This window comes from Hippopotamus amphibius, chromosome 8 (assembly GCF_030028045.1).
Source record: "Hippopotamus amphibius kiboko isolate mHipAmp2 chromosome 8, mHipAmp2.hap2, whole genome shotgun sequence".
Lineage (NCBI taxonomy): Eukaryota > Metazoa > Chordata > Mammalia > Artiodactyla > Hippopotamidae > Hippopotamus > Hippopotamus amphibius.
The window spans coordinates 50,441,617-50,462,868 of NC_080193.1; the positions used below are offsets into that span (position 1 = coordinate 50,441,617).

The 21,252-nt window shown below is 41.7% G+C and overlaps 1 long non-coding RNA gene across 1 annotated transcript in view; it reads left to right on the top strand.

Moving 5' to 3' along the window:
- The window catches only part of LOC130859638 (uncharacterized), a 105,826-nt gene that overhangs the window by 78,544 nt on the left and 6,030 nt on the right, over window positions 1-21,252 (top strand). Inside the window, exons 5-6 of the long non-coding RNA XR_009055235.1 lie at window positions 9,728-9,851; window positions 20,854-21,006. This is a non-coding gene — a long non-coding RNA (uncharacterized LOC130859638). The remainder of the gene's footprint in view (window positions 1-9,727; window positions 9,852-20,853; window positions 21,007-21,252) is intronic.

Genomic DNA, 21,252 nt, shown 5'->3' on the forward strand with positions numbered 1-21,252 from the left:
CAGGGCTGGAGGACCCAGTTCCAAAATGGTTCACTCTCTTGATGCTGCTCATTGGTAGGAGGCCTCAGTATCTACCCACATGGATCTCTCTATGGGCTGCTTGAGTGCCCTTGTGACACAGCGACTGACCGGTTTCTCCCAGAGCACAGTCCAAAATGGGACAAGGCAGAAGACACATGTCTTATAGACACAGCTCAGAAGTTACATATCATCTTCTCTGCAAAATCCAGCTGTTTCACAGATCACCCTCATCCAGCATAGGAGGGGCCTATATAAGGACATGAAAACCATGAGATGGGGATCACTGGAGATTGTCCTGGAGGCTGGCTGTCACAGGCTCTGATGAGGAGAAAGGTCAGCAAGTTCAAGGAGCATAAATAAGCACAGTGTGACTGCAGTGGAATTATGAGGGGCTGCAAGGGAAGAGCCAGGGTTCAAGGGGGAGCAGGAGGTCAAGTCATGTTGGACTTTAGAGGCCACTGTAGGGACTTCTAGTTGTTTGCTCAGTGAGAGGGAAAGCCATTGGAAGGTAGCAGGATAATTTACTGAATTACTAAATTCTGTTTGTTCTTCCAGCATTTTCCCTTCCCCCTCATTTTCACCAGGCTTTGCCATTCTCTGTCTCAGGGCTTATGACTGGGCTGAAAGCAGAAACAGCCTAAGGCCAAGGGATCCTGCAGGGGTAGAAGAAACCTAACTCCTAGGGCCGAGGTGCTTTGAAGGGCTTCTGCTAGGTTTCCCTGAGGAGAAAGGGAGAGGCATTTCTTTGAGATGCCCCAAGGCTGGGAGAAAATGTTCCCTGAGGCACTGAAACCTATTTGCAAAGCTGAGCTGTGGATACCCTGGCCTTGCTCCCTTGCAGTGGCACTGGGAGAGCACAGGAATGGCTTTGTGGGTACTTGAGTGGGAAGGATTGAAGAAGAAGAGCCACAGGACATAAGTGTGGCTTGTGAGGTGGGTGAAGCAACAGTAACTAGTATTTCGCTATGTCAGCCCCAGGACCTTTGCACAGCTCTCCTTGGAAGATAAGTCCCGAAGGTCATTGAAGTCGCATTCTTACCAGGCTGATAGGAGAGAGGTTCATAGTGATAAGTAAGTGGGTTTAAAGAAATGTGGTGTTTCTTAGACACCTCATTTTGTGCCCTGATATTCATTCATAACACATAGTCAATGTGCTTTACTTAATTCCATTACTGTTAAGGTTTGCTGGTTAGGGCAGAGAGAAAGTTCTTGACTTACCTTTATATATATCCCATTGGCACAGACATTTGGAATGCAGCTAGATTTCCATAATAATAGATTGTCCGCATAGTCATGATGAAGTGGCCAGTCTGATACTCTTAAATTGTAGCTGCTGAGTCTCTCCAGCTTGAGCTTTTGCTGCAAGTATTATAGGCATCTCCCTGAAGATGACAATCTGAAACAGCCTGAAACAAAATGCAGAACTCTGGCTCACGTGAAGCCATCTTTGCCAAGACATCTTGTTTGATGGCCACACCCACTCTAGAAGGGCAGCCTTGGTTCCGTGGACTGGAGCATTGGTCCCTCTGCCCTGCTGCAGTTGTACCTTTACTGACTGTCTCTAGCTGGCCAGTGATAGTAGAGGCTCACATGTACCCTGGCAAAGGCAGCTGAGGAGGTGGTGGCTGCTGTCATGGGCCATTGCGTGTCCCTGGAGATATTCCCATGGTTGTACTCGTGGATGTTACTGAGGTTGAGCTGGCTGGACTCACTAGTGCTGATAATTGACTTGCATTTGGGAAGAGGAGCTTGACAGCTGTTAACTTAAGCCTGGCAGGAACTTTCAGAGATGTTGGTAGAAAAGTGACAGAAACAAGCCCTGCTTGTCTTATTTGACATAAAAACCAGCGTGTCCTTTGTTTTAAGTTGTGTTCCCAGAGAAATAGACATCCATTGGGAATCTGAGATTTGCATGTAGGATGTCTATGGTGGGGGAGAGGGGAGCGCTCTTAGTGTCAATACCTATGGTAGAGTGAAAAAGCAGACAGAAAAGACGAATTGCTATCCAGTCCCAACAAAGGACTCAACTGACAGCTTGTGGAGCTCTCCACCTATAAGTTGTCCTGATGGGGGCAAGGGCGCCTTCACTCCCATGCTCCTCCCACCCCATCTTTAGATGAAGGCTGCCTCCAGGGCAGTGACCTTGGGTGAGGCAGCTCTCTGGTGATTCAGCTGAGAGCCATCAGCCTTTAACACTCCAGTAGCTAGAGAAATGAGGGCTGTATTCCTGAAAAGATGTTGCCAGGGGAAGGGAGAGATACATCTTGCAGCATACCACCACATCCACCACAATCTGTTTCATGTTGGAAAGAAGAAAATGCATCCCAGATAAGAGATGTTTGTAACAGGTTTACAAAATTATGCAACACAGGCAACAAAGGAGACCTCTGGGCATTTTGGCATACTGACCACATGTAAAGCTATTGTTCAGCATTCAACAATCATTGTGTTGCCCAGTGAGCTCATGGCCACCTCAGAAGCAGACACACTACTCCTACCCTTCCTTGCGACTCCAACATGATTGCAGTTTGGCTTATCTCTCTGAATGTGTCTCCCTCTGCTTGGCCTCCTTTTCTACTATTCTCTCTTTCCACCTCTTCCAACTGCTCTTTCTTTTGCATTCATGTCTTCCTGAGAGAGAATCTATTTGGGTTTATGAGTCACCCTCCAATATAGATTGTATCAATTGAACTGATTTTGAGGCAAGACCTCAAACTGGTTGCCTTTGGTTAGCGCACCAATTTTTGTTTCATTTCAGCTATTGTCACATGGCACAAAGCAAGTCAAGATAGATTCAAGGAACCTAGAATCCCTCGGCTCGGAAGGAACCAGGATCCTGGCAGATATTCAGAGTGTTTGAACTCTTGTTACACAATGGCTTCCAACTTCTCTTCAATTTAATACCTACACATTTTTTTTGAATGGTAGCAGAAGTAGCAAAGGCTTAAAGGTTTAGAATAGTATAGAAATGATCTGTTCCTTAAGAAAAACAATAGAACTCTGCCCCTACCTCAGCACTCTTCATTCCGTGTTTGTAATCTTTTAGCTGTTTCGTTTGTCACAGTACATACAGCTCTTTCTTCTTTTATCCGTTTTAGACATTATCGCATTTTTATTATAGTATATGGGGATTGAGTTATCTTAGCCTTTCTTTTGATTGGGGAATTATATTAAATTCAACTGTCCTTAAAGAATTTCAAATATTAAATTACTAATAGCCATTAACACTTTAATATGAAAGAGCCCTTCAAGTTTTTCCATGTTTGAAGTTTAGCCAGGAGCATGTTGGAGAAAGTTTGGTGTTTACACAGAAAAATAAATCTAACAGAGAGACACATGGTGAAGAGAGAGATGAAGGGTGATTTCTACTCTTTTAGCAGATGGATTTGGTGTTTGCCTCCAAATCTCTAAATAACCTGCCCCAATATTCAGTATAGTCACAAGATCATAACTAGCTGTAATATGGGACAGGAAATACAATCTTTTAGCTGGGCACTTTGTCACTGTGAATGGTTCTATTGGGATGGAAAAGGGAGAGAGGTGACCAATGATCACTTCCATGTCCATGTAATTTAAAATATTTTTCCTATTTTTAAAAATGATGACATCTGATTCTCTAAAGAAAAAAATGGTGGAGAATACTAAAGGGATTGGAAATGAAGATTTCTTTTTGAATAAAATAGCTCTAGATTTCCTTTAAGAAAGACATTTTTCATGTACATAGAATAGTACTAATTCTAGTAATTCTCTCACAGAGTACTATAACTTTTCAAAGTTGTTTCAGAGAACATTGTAGAAGTTGATGGTCCCAACAGTCCTGCACGGTAGGTGGGACAGAAGTTGTAATCTTTATCATATAGATGATGAAACTGAGGCACAGAAAGAGTGTGTCTTCCCCAGGGTCCCATGGCTATGAGTTCTAATTCATTCTTTAGTTTTTCCACTTCAGCATTATGTGGGAGCATTGCAGAAAGGAGAATCTTCCATGAAGGGCCTTGGTAGTGTTGGGATGGGGAGGGAAAATGGTGCACCCAAACATGGTACCAACGTCAAAGCCATTTGCCTTTTCCTTAAGCTGTTCTTCTTCAGAATCACTGCATATTTGTCAAATAAGGCTGGAATCCCCCTATCTGCTCTTTGGGACTCCCATTCCCTGTATTGTAGCAATAAGTCTTGGCATCAAGTCTTGTTGTACAGGTACTGTGTGTATTTGGGATCCTCCATAAGGCACAATACCAACTTGGTAGTTATAGACATTTGGTCACATAGTTGGTAAGATAAATGTTAGTGGCCTGGCTTCTATGTTTTCATATATAAAGAGGGATCAATAGGAATCTGATTATTAAGGGTTGCAGATTGTACAATAATTGACCTAGTAAATATGGAAATAAGTAATGCAGACTTTGGGAAATGGAAAATCCTAGGTACCTTTTACACATTCATGCAATTCTTGTTTTCCTTGAGTTATTCATTAAGTTGTGCTTGCGTTAGAGACTTTGTAAGTGACAGATCTAAATGGAAGGAAAAAATTCAGTCACAGTATTATGCCTAAAGGGAAAATGTGGTTACTAAAGCATGTTAATTTTTAACTGAAAAATAGGTGACTGTTTTCCTGGGAGGATTTTGCTGCTGTAACTATTTAAAAGTAAACTTTTAAAACCACATAATCAAGCAGCCGGTTGAGGTTTGTGCTGTACTAGGTATTGAAAGCACTTTACAGACCACTAACATTATTGACGGTATTTAAAATATAAGACATCTGTAAATTCACATCGTACATACAATTGTACACCAGTAATCTAAGGAAATAAAACTTTCTCCTTCAAATTCCAAATACCTGAGTTCCTAGCCATAATAGCAATTTATTTAGGTTTTCTCAATATTTAAGGTCGGTAAAGATATGCATAGTACAGAGGTGTTTCCAGTGGTTTTTTATTTTTATTATTACATAGCTTTCAGATAAAAGAAAACAAACTTTTTAAAATAACTTTCTTTTGGGAATTGCCTGGTGGCCAATGGTTAGGACTCTGTGCTTTCACTGCTGAGGGCCTGGGTTCAGTCCCTGGTCAGAGAACTAAGATCCCACAAGCCACGCAGCACTGCCAAAAAAAAAAAAAAAAAAAAATACTGTTTAAAAAAAATAAGATACTCTTATTTTTATGGACAATTTCAAACATATGAAGATAGAATAATATAGTGAACCCCACATAGCTATCATGTAGCTCCAATAACAATATATTTACAGCTTTTCCTGTTTTATCAATACCCTTATCCTCTCCTCACCCCAGTTATTTTGAAGTAAATCCCAGAGAGCATATCTGTCATCTGTAAATCCTTTTGTATATATGTTGAAAAATAAGGCATCTCCTTTTGAAAACATAACTGCTGTGGTAGCAGTTGCTGTGGTAAATGATAGATGGCCCCACATTCTTTACCACTCCTTCCACTGAGAGATGGAATCTAATTCCCTGCACCTTGAATCTCAGCCATAGTGATTAGCTTGACCAGTAGAATGTGGCAGAAGTATCAGTCTGGCATCTTCAAGGTTAGGTCTTAAGAAGCTTTGAAGCCTCCATCTGGATGTCTTGAGATCTGAGCTGTCATGTAAAGGCCGACAATCTTCAAACTGCCGCAGTGAACAGGCCACATGTAGGTGCTCTGGTCAGAAGTCTCAAGAGTCAGCCATTCCTTCTTCCTCTTCAAGGCACCATACATAGGAATAAAATCATCTTGGACCCTCTAGATTTGTCCATCTGCCAACTGAATACCAGTGAGTGACCTTGGATGATGCCACATGGAGCAGAAGAATCACGCAGCTGAGCCCTGCTCAAATTCCTGACCCACGAAGATGTAAGATTTGATAGACTGGTTACTCTTTTAAGCCACTAAGTTTGCTGCAATAGATAAAATGGAACAAACACAAAACTATTACCATTCCTAAAATAACTAGCAATAATTTCCTAAAATATCAAATATCAAGCATTCAAATCATAAATCATTTTTATCATCTCATAATTTTTTTTAACTTTTGTTTTAACCAGGGCCTAAATAAGGTTTATACATGGCAACTAATTTTTATATCTCTAAATCTCATTCAATCTATTGATTTCCTTCCTTCTGTTTTTTTTTCTTTAAAATTATTTGTTTAAGAAACTGGATTTTTGTCATCAGTTTCCCACAATCTGGATTTTAGCATTATTTAGTATGTTCTCCCATCACTTGTGTATTCTGTAAATTAGTAGTTAGATCTAGAGGTCTGATCAGTTTCAGGTTTGATCTGTGGCAAGGTTGTTTCATGGGTGGCGTTGTACCCTTCTATCAGGAGGCACATCATATCTGGTTCTCTTGTTTTGATATTGATGATCGCTGCCTAGACCCATTGATTAACATGGGGTTGCAAAATGGATATTGTATGAGTTAGCTACTACTGTAGGAGAAAGGATCCAAGATTCTCAGTGGCATACGATAATAAGTGTTTATGGAGCTCATTTACTATCACTTTCACCTCATCTTGTTCACCACAGCAAGTCATATGGCCCGGTCCAAAATCAAGAGGTGGCAAAGGAGTCCTGCCTCCAGCGGGGAGTGAAGAGCCAGGCTTCAGCCAAAATTCTATGTTTGATGTTTCAGGCCTGACCATAGGCAACTACAAGGCTTTGCCTGGCAGACCTCATGGGGAGACGCTGCCCTGCTCATGCCGGACGTGGTACAAAGTACATGACGGTCTCTGGAGGTACAGTTGAGGACCCAGGCCCCCTCACTCCCCCAGTCATGTTCTCACATAGGGTGATGTTCCCAGCCCAGCTGCCTCCATTCAGAATTCTCTTTACTGGGGACCTTAGTGAGGCCCTTTCCAGGTGTATCCTCCAAGACCCCCTAATCAGGGCCTTGGCTGAGGCATTTTTCTCCACTTTGGTTTAGTACTTTTGTCCTCTGAGTCCTTCCTTCTCTCCCTCCTTCCAGTCCCTGGGTCCGTAAAAAAAAAAAAAAAAAAAAAAAAGACCTTTTGTTCAGGGATTCCCAGAAGTGAGATGTTTCTCCCTCTCTGCAATGCATTCACCTGACCCTAGTCCAGTGTCATCCCATGTGGAAAACCGGAACACTGGGGAGTTGGCACTTTCTCTTTTGCCTTTTGCCTACATTGTTGCAGTAAATGAATAAGGCTTAATTGTTGCCTTCAGTTTGGCTATTGTCCTAATCAACCAACTTGACAGCTGGTGGCTCAACAGGAAGGCATTGGGAAGTTACATAGAAAAGGGTGTAGATTCTAGAAGAAGTAAAGAATTGGGTCAATAACACTATCAGGGTGTTGCTTTACTATTCTTCATTTATTAATTAGCCAGAATATTTCTATAAAAAGAAACATACCAGTTTTTCAAATGTCAGTTGACACAGCATTTTTGAAAGGTAACAAATGAACTTTATAAGCTTTTGTTTTGTTTTGTTTTGTTTTGGCCATGCCACGTGGCATGTGGGATCTTAGTTCCCAACCAGGGATCTAACTCCTGCCCCCTGCAGGAGAAGCAGGGAGTTTTCACCACTGGACCACTAGGGAAGTCCCTATAAGCTTTTTAAAAACTAAGTTATGGATTTCAAGCGTATTGAGTATATCAAAATTTATTGCAATTACTATTTTGACTTTGCTCAAATTACCCCATCTATTGCTAGAAGGAACTTAGTGAAGTTGCTCTTGACTCTTTTTGATATGAGCAAGTAATATTTAATAGCTTCCTTGCTTCTGGTGTGACAGGATGCTGCAGAGCTGAAATCAGGTGTTTAGCAATTAATTTCATGATGTATGGACAGATCCAGTGATAGAAGGCCAACTTAATTTTTAATATAGCTGGAGTTTTAGTTGAAAGATTGATTTTTTTTTTAACCAGGACGAGTTATGTAAAAAACATGCTTTAAAATTTTATTTTATTTAATATGGTAGTAAGCTTGTTTTCCCTGTGTTTCAGAAAAAGAAGCCAAGCCATATTTGGTGAGGGCTGACTTCAGGAGAATCAGGGAGGAAAAGCGCCTTCATGTCTTATGAACCTTCATTCCCTTTTCAGTCTTGAAACAGGGACCTAGGATGGGACATCTTGTTATTAATGCTAAGACCTGGAATTCATCTTTGACTTGATCCAAACCATTTAGAGAGTAGTTACATTTCTCCTGTGGTAACTGTATTTAATTCATACTCAATGCAATTCAGCAAGTACTACTTGAGTTCTAGCACTGTGTAAAAGCAACCAGCTGGGCACTGTGTGCAATATTTAGAAGACATACAGGAGAAAAATAAAATATATTCCCTGCTTATACAATCAAACTGGAGAAATAAGATAAATACAGGAAGAATTAGATTATGATCCAAGATAATATGTAATTATGTGTTCAAACAAGTGGTACCAATACTTATTGCTATAGGATTTCAGAGGAAAGTGAGGTTAATTAGCTTAGCACTGTCTGAGATGTTCTTTGATCCAAACCCTGAAGAATGAGCGCTGCTTCCTTGGGCTGAAGAAGGCAGGGGGTGGAGGAACACGTAGGCAATTATAAGGGTGAGAGTAAAAATGACACGGAGGACAGTGGGGAGGCTAGCCACCTCGCAGTGGGGGACTCAGGGTAGGAAGGCAGGCAGGTACATTTGGAACACGTGGGCCAGAAGAAGTCCCTTGGCAAGTTTGAGCCTTAGGCTGAAGAAATTAGATTTCAGAAAAGCATCTGTGCCCTTCATCTCAGATGCCAAGGTCTTTGTTGTTAACCAGTAGCTAGCATATTTATTTCTGGAAAAAATCCAGGTGTATAATTAAAGTGAGAAAAGAACTACCAGTCTGAAGTGGTAAAGGAAAGATATGCAGGATAAGGACTGAAGTGCATGGCAAGCAAAATGAGGCAGTAAATTCAAGGAGAGTCTGCTCATTTATTCAACAAACATTAATTGAATACATACACGTGCAAGTCATGTGCTAGGCAGGGAGGATAGAGAAGAACATTATTTATTAAGAACCTGTTAATGGTCTGAATAATTAAAGAAGAATCAACACCTCGCTGTTGATGACTTGATAATTTAATCCTTAAGAGTAGAATTTCAGGCTATGTAATAGTTCAGTAGAGAAGGTATTTTTTGTCACAGTGGCCTTTCTTGTCATCTCAGATGGGCACCTACTCTTCCACCAATGTGTAATGTCAAACCTGAAAACTGTTACTCTCCTTTTCTACCTTCTCATATTCCTAACCTTTAAGAGCTCCCAGGTTTGTAAATCAACTATACTCCAATAAAATTAAAATTAAAAAAAGAGCTCCCAGGAGGACAAGGGAACAGTTAACAGCAAAAGTTCTGAGGACAGTGGTCCCAACAACATTAACTGTTGGCTAATTACTCTAGTTACTCTGGAGCAGGGAGCTTTGTTTAGAAAATTTGTCAGAGAGTATTAGTCATGCATTCATTCCATCAATTTTTTTTTTTTTTTTTTTTGGCTGTGCCGGGTCTTAGTTGAGGCATGTAGGATTTTTGTTGTGGCACGCAGACTTCTTAGTTGTGGCATGCAAACCCTTAGCTGTGGCATGCAAACCCTTAGTTGCGGAATGCACGCGGGATCTAGTTGCCCAACCAGTGATTGAACCCAGACCGCCTGCATTGGGAGCGTGGAGTCTTACTCACTGGGCCACCAGGGAAGATCCATCAATAAATACTGATTTAGTTCCTTCTATGCTTTAGACCCTGATCTGGAGGCTGGGGTTGCAGTGGTGAACAAGACATAAAAAGTTCCTGCATTCGTGGAGCTGATATTCTGATGGAAAACAAACAAATGCATAAATATATACTGTTTTTTCAGTTTGTGGTAAGTGCTGTGAAAAAAAAGTATAAAACAAGGTAGGAGAATGAAAAGTGATGGTGGTATGTGGTGGGTGGGGGAGGGGAATAATTTTAGATTGGGTAGATGGGGGGAAATCTCTGAGAAGATGACTTAGAACACTTCAGGAATAGTATTCCAGGGGAATGAAATGGCAAACGCAAAGGCCTGAAGGCAGGAAGGGCTAGGAATGATGGAGGGACAGCAAGAAGGTGGTGTGGCTGGAATCTTGGGAGCAAGGTGGTAAGTGGTAGGAGAGGTAGGTAGGGGCCAGAGTATTTAGGGCCTTGTAGGCCTCAATAAGAATTTTGAATTATTCAGTGTGATGGGAATGGTGGGATGATTTTGAGAATGGAAGTGATATAATTTGATTTATATTTTTATAAGGTCATTCAAAGGGCAGTTTGAAGAATAGATTGTCTAGGATAAGAGTGGAAGCAGCTGCACAAGCAGGCAATTTTGGTTGTCAGGGTGAGAGGTGATGGGGGTTTGGACGAGGGTGTGAGAAGTGGTTGGACTTAAGACATATTTTGAAAGTGGAGCTGGCAGAACTTGTTGATGTCCTTGGGGATATAAAAAAAGAGGTAAGCAAGGTTAACACTGCCCCAGGGCCAGTGGCAGTTCCATATCCTGAGATGGTGAGAGGCTGGGAGAGGAGGAGGTTTGGCATTCATTAAATATTTGTGGAATGACCCCATAAATCAAACAATCAATGATGTTCCAAACTTGGGTATGGAGATGATAAGTTATTTACTTCTTCACTGTTAGCAGATGATAAGAGTATATAATAGTCTGGGGACTTCCTAGGTGGCGCAGCGGTTAAGAATCCGCTTGCCAATGCAGGAGACACCAGTTCAAGCCCTGCTCCAGGAAGATCCCATATGTTACAGAGCAACTAAGCCCGTGCCACAACTATTAAGCCTACACTCTAGAGCCCGTGAGGCACAATTATTGAGCCCCTGTGCCGTAACTACTGAAGCCCGTGTGCCTAGAGCCCATGCTCCGCAACAAGAGAAGCCACAGCAATGAGGAGACCGTGCACCACAATGAAGAGTAGACCCTGCTTGCCGCAACTAGAGAAAGCCTGTGTGCAGCAACGAAGACCCAACGCAGCCAATAAGTAAATTAGTTAATTAAGAAAAATAATAGTCTGGAATCACTCTGGATCATGATAAAGTTTTTAGGGTTTCAGGTGTTGGGGGTGTAGAACTCTTTGGAGAAATGCGGAGTATTTAGGACTGCCAGGGCAGAAAAAAATTAAACTAGTAGTCTAAAAGAATTAGCATTGGACTGGAGTCAGAATATTTCCAGTTCTTGAAGGATGGAAAAAAAGAGAGTTAGGCTTCTTTTACCTTGACCACGTTCTTCCATTGATCTACCATGTTAGAGGTTCAAGGGGAATGGAAAAATAAATTTTTCTGAACAGTGTCAGAATAAGCATTTGGACATTGTCCCTTCAGCTGGAATAGGGAGCTAGAGTATCTCTCCATCCAAGTTTTACAGGCTTTTATCCAACTATAGCTTTGGCATATGTTGCCTAACCAGAAAGGCATGACACTTCCTTAATTGGCTTAATTCCATCTCACACTTGAACCTTGCTGCTTCCACTGTAGCCACGTAAGTAACTCATGCTTATAGCAGATGGCAAAGGTGTAACTTCCAAGAAAGTATCTTTCACTCTTCTTTGCTGTATGCGTTCAGGCAACTGCCAAGCCTATGTTAATATTTCTTGCAATATTTTATATATATACGTAAACTGTAAATTCTTTATTTTGAAAAATTTATAGAAAAATTGCTAAGAAGAATACAATGAACACACTCTTCCTCTAGAGTCTCTAGTTGTTAGCAGTCTACCGTATTTGCTTTGTCTATATCTATATATACACATAAGTGCACATACACGTTATTATTACTACTATTTGTGTTGCTGAACCATTTAAGAGTAAGTTGCAGATATCTTAATCTTTGACTCTTTCCTGATGTATGTCCTATGAACAAGGACATTCTCTTATATAACCACCCAACAATGACCAAGTCTATTAAACTTTGACACCATAATACCATCTAATGTACAGTCCATATTCAGTTGCCCCAGTAATAGTCTTTATAGCATTTTCCCTTTCTGATCCACTGCATTGTGCTTAGTTGTCATGACATATTTGAGACTCCCCCTTTCTTCCTTTCTCTATATTTAGAGCTTTTATGAGTCTTTCCTTCCCTTAAGTTACTAAGTACCAGTTATTTAGCACCTGTTAAATGGTTAGCATTACATTAGGCCAAGGGAGGACAAAAAGAAGTAGAGTTGAAATTTCATGTTGTGTCATCTCTTGAGAAGATAATATTTCCATTCATAAAATGATTAGACTAGAGCTTCAAAGCTATACATAGTAAAATGTGAAATAGAGTTGCCTAAATGCTCAAGGAATTCAGAGAAGAAAGAAAGAAAGAAAAAGAAAGAGAGAGAGAGAGGGAGGGAAAGAAGGAAGGAAGGAAGGAGAGGGAGAGAGAGAGAGAGAAAGAAAGAAAGGAATAAAAGACAGACAGACAGACTTTCTTGGTGGCACAGTGGTTAAGAATCCGCTTGCCAGTGCAGGGAACATGGGTTTGAGCCCTGGTCTGGGAAGATCCCACATGCCACGGAGCAACTAAGCCCGTGCACCACAACTACTGAAGCCAACGCGCCTAGAGCCCGTGCTCCGCAACAAGAGAAGCCACCGCAATAAGAAGCCTGCGCATTGCAGCGAAGAGTAACTAGGGCTTGGTGCAACTAGAGAAAGCCTACGTGCAGCAATGAAGACCCAACACAACCAATAAATAAAAATAAATAAATAAATGTATTTTTTTAAAAAAGGAAAAAAAAAAAGAAAGGGAAAAGAAGAGTATGGTAGGGTCTGGGCTAGCCCCCAACTCTCTGTGTTGTGCTCCAGAGTTCTCTACTGGATACCTATTAGAAGTGCAAACTGGTCAAGGAAAGTTTTTAAGACTCTCTGTGGAATTCTACATTGGTCCTTAGGTTGAGAATCGTTGCACTAGAATCTGAAAACATCACAGCGAGCAAAACCATCTGTGCATCCTTGTGCATTCTTTTGATATTGGCTGTATCTACCACGCTTTGCAGGTTTGAGATGTCTATATCAAGCCCAAACAAACTGTTCAGTAAATCTGTAACCTATTTCCATTCATTAGACCAAAGTATCTCAACTGCAGCAGTATTGACTTTTGGGGTTGTGGCTATTTGGAGCACTGTTGACCTTCTTTGTTATGGAGCTGTCCTGTGTGTTTAGCAGCCTCCCTTGCCTCTACCTGCTAGAGATCAGTAGCCCCTTTCCTATTGTAACAGCCAAAAAATGTCTCCAGATGTTGCCAAATGTTCTTTGTGGGGAGATTAAATCAGTCCTTTGAGAACAACCACATTAGACCGAGCTCCTCAAGAATAGGGGCCATTGCTGATTTATTTACTATTGTGTGGCAAGTACCACATCTGGCCCAAAGTAAGTATGTAATAAAGAGCAAGCTAAGGAATCAAAGCACTAGATTTCTGCTCATTTGTTTAATCACCCCTACTATTATATGTTTGTACTGAATTGTCTCCACGACAGGTATTCCCAGGAATTGTATGAGAAAGGGTTGGGTTAACTCCATGTAATCTTTATGATGAAACTACATTTTGATCAAAGTTCAAAGCCCTGGTTGACCAGTGATAAGACACACGCAGGTAAATCCAGCATGGCATACAATTAGTTTCAGGAGACTTATTCTTTTCATTTACTTAAGGAAAAAAGATCACTGACAATGTAAGTCTGGCTGGGAAGGTGGTGGGATGAAGGCAGCTGACACATCCCACCAACAGCAGGAAAGTCTATGTGAATAGCGGAGGAGCTGCTTTGGGCACCCATGGGGCAGTGATCAAGCTTGTCTTCGAGGAAAATTGAAGGATACTCATGCTGAATTGTCAGAGACTTATCTTAGCGGCAACAAATACACATTGTGTGAAACAATCTTTTAACTTGTTTATCTTTATCAGACAAGAGAGGCATGAAAAATTGTGTGCATGTAAAATCACCAAATTTAAAAAACTGTCTTAATCTGGTTAAGGATGTTGGTAGAGGGGAGAAGTTGGGTGGGAGGAATACAAGGAAATTCTCTGTACTTTCCACTCAATTTTGTTGTGAACCTAAAACTGCTCTAAAAAAATAAAAATTAACTTTTGCTAAGATGGTAACGCTTAGCGGACTCTAACCACATTTTTCCAATTTTCCTTGTTCACGTGTCCTTCTCATACTTAATGACCTCAAGAGGCTTACTGTTTCAGTGATAACAGCTGCTCCAAGGAGACATTAATAGGCAAACTCCTGGCAGGAGGAACAGCTGAAGTTAAGGTCATACGCACATGAGGATTTTCTGAGAGTTTTGGCTGCCTGGTCTTCTCACCACCCACAAATTCCAGATTTCTGAAATTACCTATTTTGGGATTTCCCTGGCAGGCAAGTGGTTAAGACTCCACACTTTCATTACAGGGGGTATGGATTCGATCCCTGGTCGCAGAAGTAAGTTCCCATACGCCACATGGTGTGGCCGAAAGAATTTTTTTTTAAAAGAAATTACCTATTTTATATCTTAATTCTTAAGTGAACTGCAGTTCAAAACCCTGGAAAGCACAATACCGAGGACCTGGGAAGGTGAAGGTGACCTATTTTATTTTATTTATTTATTAATATTTTATTTATTTATTTATTTGACTGTGCCGGGTCTTAGTTGTGGCCTGCAGAATCTTTAGTTGCAGCATGCCAGGTCTTTAGTTGCAGCATGTGAACTCTTAGTTGCAGCATGTGGGATCTAGTTCCCTGATCAGGGATTGAACCTGGACCCCCTGCATTGGGAGTTCAGAGTCTTGGCCACTGGACCACCAGGGAAGTTGGAAATTTTAGATTTTGCAAGGTTTAGCTTTTAAAATCTAGCCTAACAATCTCCATATATGCAAATAACTCAATGCTTCAAAAAATTCGAACTAGAGATTTAAATGTATCTTTTAGAAGGCAAATTCAGGACATTTTCAACAGGATGTACACTCCCTACCTCCTGCAAGGCATTTTTTTGGTTTCTACACCTATCATTAGTTGGTTCTTGACTCACCCCATTTCCTAGCTGGGGCAACTCTATGCTCCACTTTGCCACCTATTAATTCTATTTTGTCTCACACGCCCTCAACCTGGAATAGTTGACCACTAGTTTTATCTTTGATGTTCACTAGTGACTCTTAAAGATAAAACACAAAGTAGGATTTGATAACACTGTTCTGTATTTCTTTTTTTTAATAAATTTATTTATTTATTTATTTATTTATTTATTTATTTATTTATTGCTGCACTGGGTCTTCATTGCTGTGCACGGGCTTTCTCTAGTTTCAGGGAGCAGGGGCTACTCTTCATCATGGTGCGTGGGCTCCTTATTGCCGTGGTTTCTCTTGTTGCGTAGCGTGGGCTCTAGGCACGTGGACTTCAGAAGTTGCAGTACAGAGGCTGTACAGTTGTGGCTCACGGGCTCTAGAGCACAGGCTCAATAGTTGTGGCGCTCGGGCTTAGTTGCTCTGTGGCATGTGGGATCTTCCTGGAGCAGGGATCAAACCCATGTCCCCTGCATTGGCAGGCGAATTCCTAGCCACTGCACCACATAGGAAGTCCCTCACCCTTTTCTTTCCTGCTGGTATTGGAGCGTTGCCCACAGAGGTGGAGGGGCAGCTGTGGCTCACGGCGGGGACAGGGACACTGGTGGCAGGGCTTCTGGGACGTGCTCATTGGTGTGAGCCCTTCCGGAGTCCTCCATTAGCCCCACCAAAGAGCCTGTAAGCTCCAGTGCTGGGTAGCCTCAGGCCAAACCCTGTATTTCTTGTTTGGTTCCTACATTTCTACATGCTTAGCAAGTTTTATTCACTGAACAAATGTATGTATGTTCAAGGTAATCTCTTAGGCACTAAAGACACACAGTCTCCACTGTGGAGAGGGTATTTAGCACTCTTCATGTCAATACCACATCCAATTCATCAGGCAGTTCTATTTCCAAAACATCTCAAATCTCTCCATGTCTCTACATTTTCCTGACTCCTTATCAAGTCCAAGACACCGTCATCTCCCTCAGGACTCCCCAAAATAATCTTTTAATTTTTCCCTTTTCTCTGTATCCACCCTCCTATTCATTCTTCATATGGCAGCCAGAGTGATTTTGAAAACTATATCACCCAGAATTTTGTCACTCCCTTGCTTAAAACTGATCAGTGGCTTCCCATTGCACTGAGAAGGAAATTCAAACTTTTCCCACGAGCCTCAGGACTCTGCGTGTTGGCTGGTACTTACCCGTGGGAAGACATTCAGGAGCCTTTCTGAAACCTTGAAAATGTTAAAGTATGTGGGCCGAGCGATGGGATTCAGAATGTCCTGCTTGAGCAGTGGAGGAGCTAAGGGTGCGGGGCGTGGAGACTAATATCACCCTGTTTGGCCCTGAAGGATGGCTGGTTAGCCAAAGACGGGTAAGATTCCTCAGAGGAGGAACAACCTAAGACAGGCACAGCTGCAGAGGGGCCAACAGGGGTGGTGCATGGAGCCTTCCTTATATCACCCTGTTTGGCCCTGGAGGATGACTGGTTAGCCAGAGACGGGTAAGATTCCTCAGAGGAGGAACAACCTAAGACAGGCACAGTCGCAGAGGGGCCAACAGGGGTGGGGCACAGACCCCTAATATCTGAGAGAGGTCTCCTGCCCCCAGGGCTGTTTTGCTCTCCATGCCCAGCTCAAATCCACACCTGCTCAACTCGGACCCAGGAGGCAAACAAAGATAATTGCCCCAGTCATGTGAGGCCTTTGATTGTTTACGGGTATAACCTGAGAATGTTAGCGGAGAAACCAATAAAAGCAACGTGGGATGTCAGCAAGGCTCTTGATCCGAGAGGTCTTGAGCCCCCCAGTCCCACTTTTCTCTTCAGTCTGTGTCTGTGTCTTCTTCAAGCTTGCGGCACCCGTCACTCACCTCGAGTCACCGAGCTGGTCTCGGCAAGTGGCGCCCAACGTGGGGCTTGAAAGGCTTGAGTGACGAAGGCTCACGGAAAGTGAAATTGATAAAAATAAAGGATTGGGAAGTGCCGTGAAGCCCCCAAGAGGAGAGTAAGAGGCCTCTGAAAAAATCCTGCCAGTAAGTAAATCTCTTGGGTAGTTTGTGTTCGGGGTAAAATATGGGAAATAAAGTTCAGATTAATATCGACCAGATGTATGCCTGTTACGGCAGCTCCTAAGGGTAGGTGGAGTAAAAAGCAAATGAAGGTCTTGTAAAAAGCAAGTGAAGGTCGATTGTTAGAAATTCTGTAAATAATTGAGAATATTGTATGTGGTTTCCTTCTTTAGGCTAACACTGGATTTATGTACTTAGGGATAAGGTTGGGAGCAAACTTAAAAAACTATTCTAAAGGGACTCCCATACCTGTTTCTGTTTGTTCAATGTGGTCTCTGATTAAGTCAGTATTAGAGCCTCTATGGGATCCTGAAGGCTCAGATGATAGCTTTGATGAAGCCGGTCCGTCAGAGGACCGATGGGCATATGCGATGCCAGAGGAAACTGAAAAACAAAAGGGAATGTAAATGGCTGAGGGATTAAGACCCTCGGCTCCCTTACTTGTGGAGGAGGGCGAACTTCCTATACTGCCCCCTCCTCCACCCTCTTTAATGCCACCTGGGGGAGCTTATACCTTTCCTGTGTCTAAAGGACACTCAGTTTTATCACCCTTACAGAAGGGCATTTTGCAGGCTAGACAAGAGGGAGATCTAGAAGCTATGCAAATGGCATTTCCAGTAACTATTCATGAAAGGGTGGCACCTGGAGTGGATCCTAATAATCCCAATGGAATTTATGAGGCAGTACATGAGCCGATACCCTTCAAAATATTGAAAGAATTAAAACAATCAGTACAAAATTATGGAGTAAATTCTTCATTCACCATAGGTATCATACAGGGAGTAGCCAAAGGCTCTCGTTTGATTCCAGCTGATTGGGCAACGTTGGCTCGTGCAGTATTAGCCCCGGGAGAATTTTTACAGTTCAAAACCTGGTGGTGTAATCATGCTGAAACTATGGCAAACCAGAACCAAGCAAGGCAGATTCCTATCTCCTTGGATCAATTGATAGGTAGTGGAAATTGGGGCAGAGTTTAAGATCAGATTCTGATGGAAGATCAGGCCATAGAACAGGTGAGACGTTGTTGCTTAAGAGCCTGGGAGAAAATAGAAGCTAAAGGACAAGCTCGTGTCTCTTTTCAAAAAATCATGCAGAGGGCAAAAGAGCCCTATACTGAATTTATTGCCAGATTACAGGAGGCTATCAGGCGGCAGATCACTAATGCTGAGGCTGCTGATACTATTTTGCAATTATTGGCTTTTGAAAATGCAAATACAGATTGTAAGAAGGCCATTGGACCTATGAAAGGAAAGGGAACATTAAATGATTATATTAGAGTGTCAGGGAGTGGGAACTGAGAGCTTTAAAGCAACAATGATGGCACAAGCTATGGCTGGACTGAAAATAAATAACAAATTTCCAGGGAAATGCTTTAACTGTGGTAAACAAGGACATACAAAGAAACAATGTAGGAAGAGAGTGGATAGAAGGGCTGTTAATTTTCAAGATAATGTAATCAAAGGGCAAAAACAGCCTGGACTTTGTCCAAGATGTGGAAAAGGATTTCACTGGTCAAGCCAGTGTAAATCTAACTTCCGTAAGGATGGAACCCCCTTGTTGGGAAACTATCAACGGGGCTCACTCCTAGCCCTGCAACCAAAGGGAGCCTATCAGATCTAGAAACAGGCAGAAATGGCCCAATACTCCGCAGTGCCATGGAATTATCACCAGCCACAGCAGGCAGCGCAGCCTTAGACCTTCCTTGTGCAGAATCTATTATTATACTGCCTGGAGAAACTCCAACATTGGTCAGGACAGGAATTACTGGACCTTTGCTAAAAGAAACCGTTGGCTTAACACTAGGAAAGTCTGGTTTAACATCAAAAGGAATTAGAATTCATACTGGAGTGATTGATAATGATTATGCTGGAGAAATTAAAGTGATGATATCAACTTCGGTTCCATGGAAAGCCCATCCAGGTGATAGAATAGCACAGTTGCTTATTCTGCCATATTATAAGATTGGCAATAGTACAAAAGTAAGGAGAATGAAACGCTTTGGAAGCACAGGAGAGGCCGGAGTCTTCCTCTCTGAAAAAATTTTAGAAACATGCCCGACGTGCTCAGTAACTATAAATGGAAAAGCTTTTAGAGGATTAATAGATACAGGTGCTGATGTTTCAATTATAAGCAGTAATCATTGGCTTTCTCGCTGGCCTACTTGTCCTGCAGACATTACAGTAGTAGGTTTAGGTAGAGCTCATGGCTTGCAGCAAAGTGCTAAAATATTGCCTTGTATTGGCCCAGATGGGCAGCCAGCCCACTTACAACCCTATATAGCAGACCTTCCAATTCAACAATGGAAGGCTGAAATCCACATCCCAACGATAGATACTTATAGTATGCAAAGTCAAGAAATGCTAGTAAATCAAGGCTATCAGCCAGGGTTAGGTTTTGGTAAATATCATCAAGGGAAACTATTTCCCATTCCAGCTGAAGGTAATGCAAATAGAGAAGGTCTTGGATATCAGTCTTTTCACTAGTGGCCACTGTTCGTAAAAGCTTACTGCTTCCCCCAGCACCAATCCCATTGACCTGGAAAACTGATACACCTGTATGGGTTGAGCAATGGCCTTTAACCATAGAAAAGTTAGAAGCTCTAACAGATTTAGTGACTGAACAGTTAGAAAGAAGACATATTGAAGAATCTTTTAGCCCATGGAACTCTCCAGTATTTCCAATAAAGAAAAAAACTGGTAAATGGCGTTTATTAACAGATCTCAGAGCAGTCAATGCAGTTATACAACCAATGGGGGCCTTACAACCAGGCCTCCCATCACCTAATATGATCCCTGCTAATTGGCCTTTAATAGTTATTGATCTGAAAGACTGCTTTTTCACCATTCCATTACATCCCAAAGATAAAGAAAAATTTGCTTTTTCTGTGCCTGCACTAAGTAATAAAGAACCTCGAAAAAGGTTTCAGAAAGGCTCCTGAATGTCTTCCCGCACTTACCTCTTCACTCCCATTTCATACATCTTCTTGCCCACCAAGGCTGCAGCTGCACCTGGTCTTCCTTCTTAAACCACCTGTTGTTTCCTCCATTAGGTTGCTCTCCCCACAGCTATTCACAGTACTGGTTCAATCTCAGTGTTCCGAACAAAAGTCATCTCCTTAGAGAGGCCTTCCCTAACAGATCACTGGAAACTGGTCTGTCCTAGTTACTCTCACACCTCCATCTTTATTTCCTTCGGAGCACTTCTCATAATCTATATTTACTTATTTTTGTTTTTGTTTGCTTATTTATTGTCTACCTCCCACCTCTAGCAAATAAGCTCCAGAATACAAGGGCTTTACTTATTTTGTTTATTGCTGTATCTCCAGTGCCTTGAAGTTAAGGTTATTCTAAGATAGTCCAGTGCCTTGCATAGAGGATGGGGCATAGCAGGTGCCCTGTAAATATTTATGGAGTCAATGAATATATATTCCCCACATTGTCAGCAATAGTCCTATGCAGAGCATCAATGAATAATTTTTGATCCATTGCCATTTGAGGGCCTATGATAGGAAACAGTACCTTTTCAGACTTATAATATGTTTTGAGTTATAATTCTAGAGTATTTTGTTCCTCTGAATTACTAAGAATTATAGCATTATGAACTTATGGCGTAAAATATTTAGTATAGTTAATATATATACACACATTTGTACAAACCTGTATTGCACACTTTCTAAAGGATGTCCTGTGCATAAAAAGGCACTTTTAAATATTTAAAAATTATTACATTATGAGTAAACCTTGCTTATTAACATGTCTTTTGTGAACTCTAGGAGCAAAACAAGGCCCTTGAAGTCTCGCCTGAAGCAAAGGTCCCAGAATCATCTTAGGGTTTCTCAGGAAAATCCTAACTCTGGCCACAGAAGCAGGCCCCATTCCATAGAATCACTTCCCCAGAAGCACTCTCTCCTTCGGTTTGGAATAAGGTAAAGAGGTGAGATGGTTGTTCCTGTAGCCACGTAACACTCTTAGGAATAAACGAGGCAAATTAAAGTAATGGGCAGGCTAATGGAGATTTGCTAGCTATTAAGGAAAAAGCTCAGTTATTTTAGATCGCCACACATAAAGATCTTTTTTTCTTAGGGTTCCTAGCATCAGTAGGCTGAATCTTTTCATGAATGAGTTAATTTCACCAAAGGAGAGAGGAGCGCTTTCCTTTTTTTCGTTTTTAA